This window comes from Leptodactylus fuscus, chromosome 8 (genome assembly GCF_031893055.1).
Source record: "Leptodactylus fuscus isolate aLepFus1 chromosome 8, aLepFus1.hap2, whole genome shotgun sequence".
NCBI lineage: Eukaryota > Metazoa > Chordata > Amphibia > Anura > Leptodactylidae > Leptodactylus > Leptodactylus fuscus.
In genome coordinates, this window is record NC_134272.1 from 31,687,406 (window position 1) to 31,694,834 (window position 7,429).

Consider the following 7,429-nt stretch of genomic DNA (forward strand, 5'->3'; position numbering starts at 1 on the left):
TCCGGATAGTCAGCATTTGTTAGGGTGTTTTTGGGAAGGACAGTTTTATGTGGATCGTTGTCTTCCCATGGGCTGTTCCTTGTTCTGCTCTTCTGTTCTTCTGCACGTTTCTGGAGTGGGTCGTTAAGGATGTTTCGGGATGTTCATCTATAATTCATTATTTGATGATTTCTTGTGTATTGGGCCTAGGGATTCGGCGGTCTGTTCCTTGTTACGGATGATGGAGAGGGTTGCAGCGGATTTCGGGGTGCCGTTGGTGGCGGACAAAACCAAAGGTCCGCGACTGAATTGAGTTTTTTGGGGCTTACATTGGATACAGTGGCGATGGAATGTAGGCTACCAGAAAATAAACTAGAGGACTTTAAAGGGGCAGTAAAACGCACGTGTCGGCTAAAAAAGCTGCAATTGAGAAAATTGCATTCTCGTTTAGTCAAGTTGAATTTCTCCTGTAAGATCATGCCAATGGGCCAGGTATTTTCCCGCCGCTTGGCTGCCATGACCGCAGGGGTGTCAGTTCCTTCTCATTACATTAGGTTAGGAGAGGAATTACGGGGGGATTTGAGGGTGTGGGACTCGTTTTTGGATAATTATAATGGGAGGTCTTTGTTGTTGGGGGAGGTTGTGTAAGCGTTCGATTGTGAATTGTATACAGATGCGGTGGGGAGTGTCGGTTTTGGGGCGTATTACCGTGGCAGTTGGTGTGTGGGTTTGTGGCCGGAGGAATGAGTGATGGCGGGATTCGTGCGCAATCTCGCACTCCTAGAGTTGTTCCCTATTTTAGTGTCGGTGGTAGTTTGGGGGGAAGCATCTAGGAACCGTACAGTTAGATTCCATTGCGATAACCTGGGGGTTGTTCAGGCAATCAATGGTTTATCTGCTTCTTCTCCTCCGGTGGTGTGTGTGCTGCAAAGGCTGGTGTTGGAATGTTTGGAACTGAATGCGTGTGTGGTTGCAGTTCACGTTCCGGGTATTCAGAATGCTATAGCGGATGCCCTTTCTTGCCTGCAGTTGGATCGTTTTCGGAGGTTGGCACCAGCAGTGGACGTGGAAGGGCTCCGGTGACTGATGGATTTGTGGCAGCTGCCAGTCGGGCGCCGTAGGAATTGATTGATGCATCGATGGTGGCGGGTACGTGGGGTGCATATGCATCGGCTTGAAGGCAATGGGAGGAATGGTTAGTTAAGTTAGATGGTGTGGAGGAGGATTTGGACATGGTGTTATTGCTGTTTGTTGGTCATTGCAGGGAATTGGGCTGGTCTGTGGCAAAGTTGAATACGTATATGGCGGGACTGGCATTCGGTTTTAAGCGAAGGGGCATGAGGGATTTGACTAAGGGGTTTTTAGTTAAGTTAGCTTTGTGGGGGTGGCGTAGAGGAAGTACCATTCAGGATGACAGAAAATCGGTGTTGTTTGGTTTGTTAGTGGATTTGGGAGGGATCCTGGACACGGTGTGTGCTTCTAATTGAGAGCAGAGGTTGTTCAGGGCAGCCTTCGCTTTGGCATTTTTTGGAGCTCTTAGACTGGGGGAGTTGGTGAGCGATGCTAAGAATAAGCCTGGGGGCGTTCTGTTTGAGGATGTTGATCTATATGAGGATAGGGTGGAATTCAGACTTAGGAGGTCTAAGACGGATCGGAAGGGAAAAGGTTTGGTGATTATATTGTTTGCAATAGCTGGTTGTGCCGTGTGCCCGTTGTTGTGTTTGCGTGAATATTTGTCTTTTTAGGGGTAGGGGTTTTGGTCCTCTTTTGATTCATGAAGATGGTGCGTTTCTCTCCTGTTTTTAATTTCTTAGTGTGTTCAAAAAGGGTTTGAAGAAATTGGGTAGGGAGGTGGAAGGTTTTAGTGGCCATTCGTTCCGTATTGGTGTGGCGACAGAGGCGGCTAGGCGGGGTTTGGGGGATGATCTTATTAAGAAAATTGGGCGCTGAGAATCTCACCATTTCCGTTCTTATGTCTGATTGGGATTGGGTTTGTGAGTGGTGCTTGGAGAATAGTGCTTATATATTTGGTATTAATGTTGGTTGTTTTGTTTGCTTTCTCCTAGGGTCCGAGCCTTGTCTTATCTGGTTGATGGGACACTTTCATATTTTGGGGGGCTCTCTGTGCTGCGGTTAGGCCTGATGGAAGACAGCTTGGTTTGGCGAGGGAGGTAGTGACGGTTCGTTGGATAGGCCAGAGAGGTATGGTGTGGGGAAGGTTGTTACCATATTTTCATCATTTTGCATGGTTAGATCGTCCTCCTGGGGGTGCGGCCTTTTAGAGAATTGATTACAGATATTACATTTGATTTGCTTCGTTTGTGGGCTTTGTTTCAGAAATTAGTGACTGTTTGTTCAGAAATTGTTCCACGAAAGGTGTGGAGGGGGGCAAGATCTGTGGAACGTCTGAACAAGGCTCGGGTCAAGGTGAACCGTGCCGTGGGCTGGTTTATGGCTAGGAACGGGGCGGTAGTAGTTCGCCACATGGAAATTGAATCAGGTGAGGCCGGGTAACTTTTGGCGGAGTGATGGCGTGCATTTGAATGCACTTGGAATTGACATGTGGTGCCCTGTGCTCCGGGGTGGTTTGGAAACTACTCTTGGGGTGTGGAGGGACACCCGCCTTTAAGATGGCCACTGGCATGTGTTATGGCGGGGGTTGGGTTGGGGTCCTCGAAGTCGGAGGTGTGTGTGTGTGTGTGTGTGTGGGGGGGGGGGGGGCTGGACTCCCCATAGACATAAGTAAATGTGGACGGATTGGGGATATGGTTAAACTGAGCACCAGGGACATATAACAAATGGTGTCCCCGAGCTAGGGGAACGGCTGGGGGTAATACCCAATGGTGCGTAAGGATATGGTAATTGGTCCTTTAAGACCACAAGTTTCAGGCTTCAAGGACCTCCTACGTCAGTTAGTACGGGTATAGGGGAATAGACACATAGGGTGTCTGTGACTGGGGATATTGTTGGTCATTTAAAATGTTGCCACTTATTAATAAACAAACGGCTGCTGTGGCCGATTTAATCCACAAAACTGTCTTATGTCGTTATTTAACCCCTTAGCGACCCTTGACGTAACTGTACGTCATGGGTCGCATGGGGATGTATGGAGCGAGCTCACACGCTGAGCTCGCTCCATACACGGCAGATGCCGGCTGTATCATACAGCCAGGACCTGCCACTAACAGCAGCGGTTGGTGCCCGAGCCGATCGCTGTTGTTAACCCTTTACACACTGCGGTCAAACGTGACCGCAGTGTGTAAACGGCGCCGGCGGCATGGGCGCCGCCATGTTTTGCCGATCGCCGCCCTCCTGAACGTCACATGAGGGCGGTGATCGGTTGCTATGACAGCCGGAAGCCTATTGAAGGCTTCCAGGCTTGTCTCTGCACTAGATCTATTAGACGATGCCAGAGTCATCGTCTAATAGAAGTGCTGCGATTTTCCTATTCACTGCAATACTGTAGTATTGCAGTGAATAGTATGAGCGATCAGACTCCCTAGGTTTCAAGGTACCTAAGGGGTCTGATCATAAATGTAACAGAAGAAAAAAAAAAGTTTTTAAAAGTATTAAAAAAATAAAAAAAATATAAAAGTTCAAATCACCCCCCTTTCCCTAGATCAGCTATAAAAGTAATTAAAGAACATTAAACATAAACATATTAGGTATCCCTGCGCTCCAAAATGTCTGAACTATTAGAATATTAAAACATTTATCCCGTACTGTGAACGGCGTAGCGGCAAAAAAAATAAAAACAGCCAAAAAGCGTTTTTTTCAACACTTTGCCTCCTATAAAAAATTGAATAAAAAGTGATCAAACCATCGGATCTTTCCCCAAATGGTATCAATAGAAACGTCATCTTGTCCCGCATAAAAAGACACCACAACCAGCTCCATACATGGAAATATGAAAAAGTTACAGGTGTTGATGACACAATTTTTTTTTCTATTTTGCAGTTTATCATTTTTTTAAAAGTATCAAAAAATTTCAAATACTATATAAATTTGGTATCACCGCGTTTGTACTGACACGTAGAACACAGGTAACATGTCATTTGTACCAAACAGTGAATGCTGTAAAAATTAAACCCATAAGAAAATGGCGCAAATGCATTTTTTCTCCAATTGCGCCTCATTCTGAATTTTTTTCCAGCTTCCCAGTACATTGCACAGCATATTGAATGATGCCATTACAAAGTACAATTTGTCCCGCAAACAATAAGCTATCATGTAACTCTGTGAACTGAAAAATGAAAAAGTTATGGCTCTTGAAATGTGAGGAGGGAAAAACGAAAATGCGAAACCAAAAAATGGCCTGGTCCTTAAGGGGTTAAGAGAACAATAGGCATTCCCTTGTCAAGTTAAGTTGCTAGAAAAAGGAGGTATACTTTGGCACATGGGTGTTATGTCCAGGCACTTCACATTATCCTGCCAACATTGTGAAGATATGTTAATTAATAATGTTTAATGACTTGGCAGTGCTGTGGATTTTCTCTGTTATTGCAGCTCCCTCTAGTGGTAGACTCTGTATGTGCAAGCTCTATTATGTTCCAGGTTTGGTCACCTGTGATTTTTTTTTTTAATTTTTTTTAATGAATTTGCTGCTTTATTTTCCAGGCTACGACCTTCAGTTGAGGGAACCAGGCTTTAACAGCAATGAGCCTCAGAGCTGACACTTCACTTCTTAGTCTCTGCACATGTAATCCAACAGCTGTTTTGTGAGTTCTGAACATGTTCATTTTGGAGTCTAATTTCTGGTTCACATCTGCGTCGATAATCCGTTCGGGGGAGTCTGCATGGGCACCCCCCTGAATGGATTACCGAACACATTGGCAAGCAGTGTGCAGTGAAAGCACCCAGACCCCATAGACTATAATGGCTTTCTGCACTACTTATGAAATGACGTAGATTTCTGACGTCACGCATTCTAGGGTTAAGTTCTTGCAAGTGTATATAGGTCCACAGTGGAGTATGTTGTATTGACATTATGTGAATTTTTTAAAATCAATATTTGTATTCAGCCTGACTTTATATAGACCAAGGTTCGTGATTGAGCCTAAACAGCAAGAGGAAGCCGCGGTATAAAGACGGGGGGATAGAAATGAGGAGCAACATGAGATGGGTTATTAATCTCAAATTTGGCCCTTATATTTCTTGGAATGAGTTAATAAACATTTTTTTTTAAAGGGATTCTATCATTAGAATCCCTTTTTTAACTTAGTACACATAGGAATAGCCTTAAGAAAGGGTATACTTCTCTTACCTTTTATTATTCTGATCCTCCGTGCCGCCGTTCCTGAGAAATATTTTCTTTCTTCCTTATGTAAATGAGTTTTCAGACAGCACTGGGGGCGTCCCCTGCACTGTTGAAAACTGTCCAGCAATGCTTCCATCTTCTTCTCCGGACTGTCTTTTCTCTCGTGCTCCCATCGCGTCTTCATCCAAAAGGACTGCACATATCCGTTGGCCATTTTCCTGATGAACGTTAGCAATCAGCACTTTTGGATGAAGACGCAATGGGAGCGTGAGAGAAGAGGAGGTCCGGAGAAGAAGACAGAGGCGTCGCTGGAGATCTTTCAGACAGTACAGGGGACGCCCCCAGTGCTGTCTGAAAACTCGGATCAGAAAAACAAAGGTAAGAGAAGAGTAACTTTTCTTATAGGGGTATTCCCATGTCGCATACTCACAAGTCTTCGATGCTGTAAATTCTTCTTTCTTCCAGCTTTGTTGCATCATTTGTGGGCGGGGTTACATATGCAAAGCCAGCGGCGAGAAGACGCCGCTTCTATGCCGCTGGCCCTGCGTATGCGCTCCTGATGCAGCTAGGCATCGGATGTATAGCCTTCACAATGCAATACAGACCCGGCATCCGCTGTAATAGAGAGGCGGATGCCGGGGAGTGTTAGACGCCGGCACAGGTGCCTGCAACATCGCTACGCTCCTGCCCTGCATGAAGCCAGCAGCGGCAGGAGCGATTCCGCTCCTCCGCCCCCCTCTGGGAATAGCAGCATTGCTCCTGCCGCTGCTGGCTTCATGCAGGGCAGGAGCGTAGCGATGTTGCAGGCACCTGTACCGGCGTCTAACACTCCCCGGCATCCGCCTCTCTATTACAGCAGATGCCGGGTCTGTATTGGCGGCCCCTTCCCCCCAAAGTGTAAACTAACCCCCCCCCCCTCCAAGCTCGCTCCCGTGCACTTAGCCCCTCCTCCCTCCCCCCTGAGAGCAGGCAGATACATCACTTGACTTATGACCAGGGCTGCCATCAGGAATTTTGGGGCCCCATACAGCCTAAGTGTCTGGCCCCCCCCCCCTCCCCCGCCATTTTAAAACGACCTTATTTTGCGACACACCAATTCTGTATTACATTTCCCTTTATTTAGCAGCATTACAATGCTTAATCAGATTCTATTTGCAGGTATAATCTGCTACGTGTGACAGCGCCTATAGAGAGCCCACACCATCTATAAGAGCCCTCCTAATAAATCCTCAGGGCTTTTTCACATTGCGTTTTTGGCCTCCCTTGCCGGGATACGTTGGTAACCAGTCAGAATCAGCTGTCAACTTATCCCTGCACGAAGAACTGGCCATTAAAAAAAAAAAAGGGGGGCCTGCAGTTCTCCGTGCAGGGATAAGTGGGGAGCTGATTGTGACTGGTTACCAACGTATCCCGGCAAGGGAGGCCAAAAACGCAACGTGAATACTCCTTTACAGTGAAAGTCCCATCCCCAAACAGGCTGCTATGCTAGTAACATAGCCTACATCATTATTATTCTGAAGCTAAAAACTTATATATTATATATTATTGCCTCAGTTCCCTCTCCGCAGTGCCGCACACCCGATGTCCCAACAATCCCCCCCGTCCACCCTCTAACATCTTTCCATTGCCCCCTGTACCCATACCTCCCAACTGTTGAAGAACCAAAAGAGGGATAAAATGTGCGCCGCGGGAAATTTAGCCCCACCCACTGTTATGTTGACTCCGCCCACTCATTAATTTTCATGTGTCCGCACACTGTATAATCCTCTTACAGTCACCTGTAAATTATATGTTCCCCCTCCGTCTCTTCCCCAGCTTCATATACACCCTTCATCTGCCCCCAGATTCATGTCCCCTCCATCTCTGCCCCCAGATTCATGTCCCCTCCATCTCTGCCCCCAGTGTCATGTCCCTCCATCTCTGCCCCCAGATCCATGTCCCCTCCATCTCTGCCCACAGATTCATGTCCCCCCATCTCTGCCCCCAGTGCCATGCCATCCTCTCCATCTCTGCCCCCAGATTCATGTCCCTCCATCTCTGCCCCCAGTGTCATGCCGTCCTCTCCTTCATCTGCCCCCAGTTTCACGTTTCACATAATCCACATTACACTTACCTTTTCCTCGTTCCCCCGCTGCTCTCTGCGCGCCTCTCTCTCTTACTGGCGCACAGTTGTAAACGCGATGTGACGTCATC

General features: G+C 47.0%; 1 pseudogene; it reads left to right on the forward strand.

The window, feature by feature from the left end:
• The first annotated feature begins 729 nt into the window (after positions 1-729).
• Positions 730-4,652, forward strand: LOC142217230 (uncharacterized; annotated as a pseudogene).
• The last annotated feature ends 2,777 nt before the right edge of the window (positions 4,653-7,429 follow it).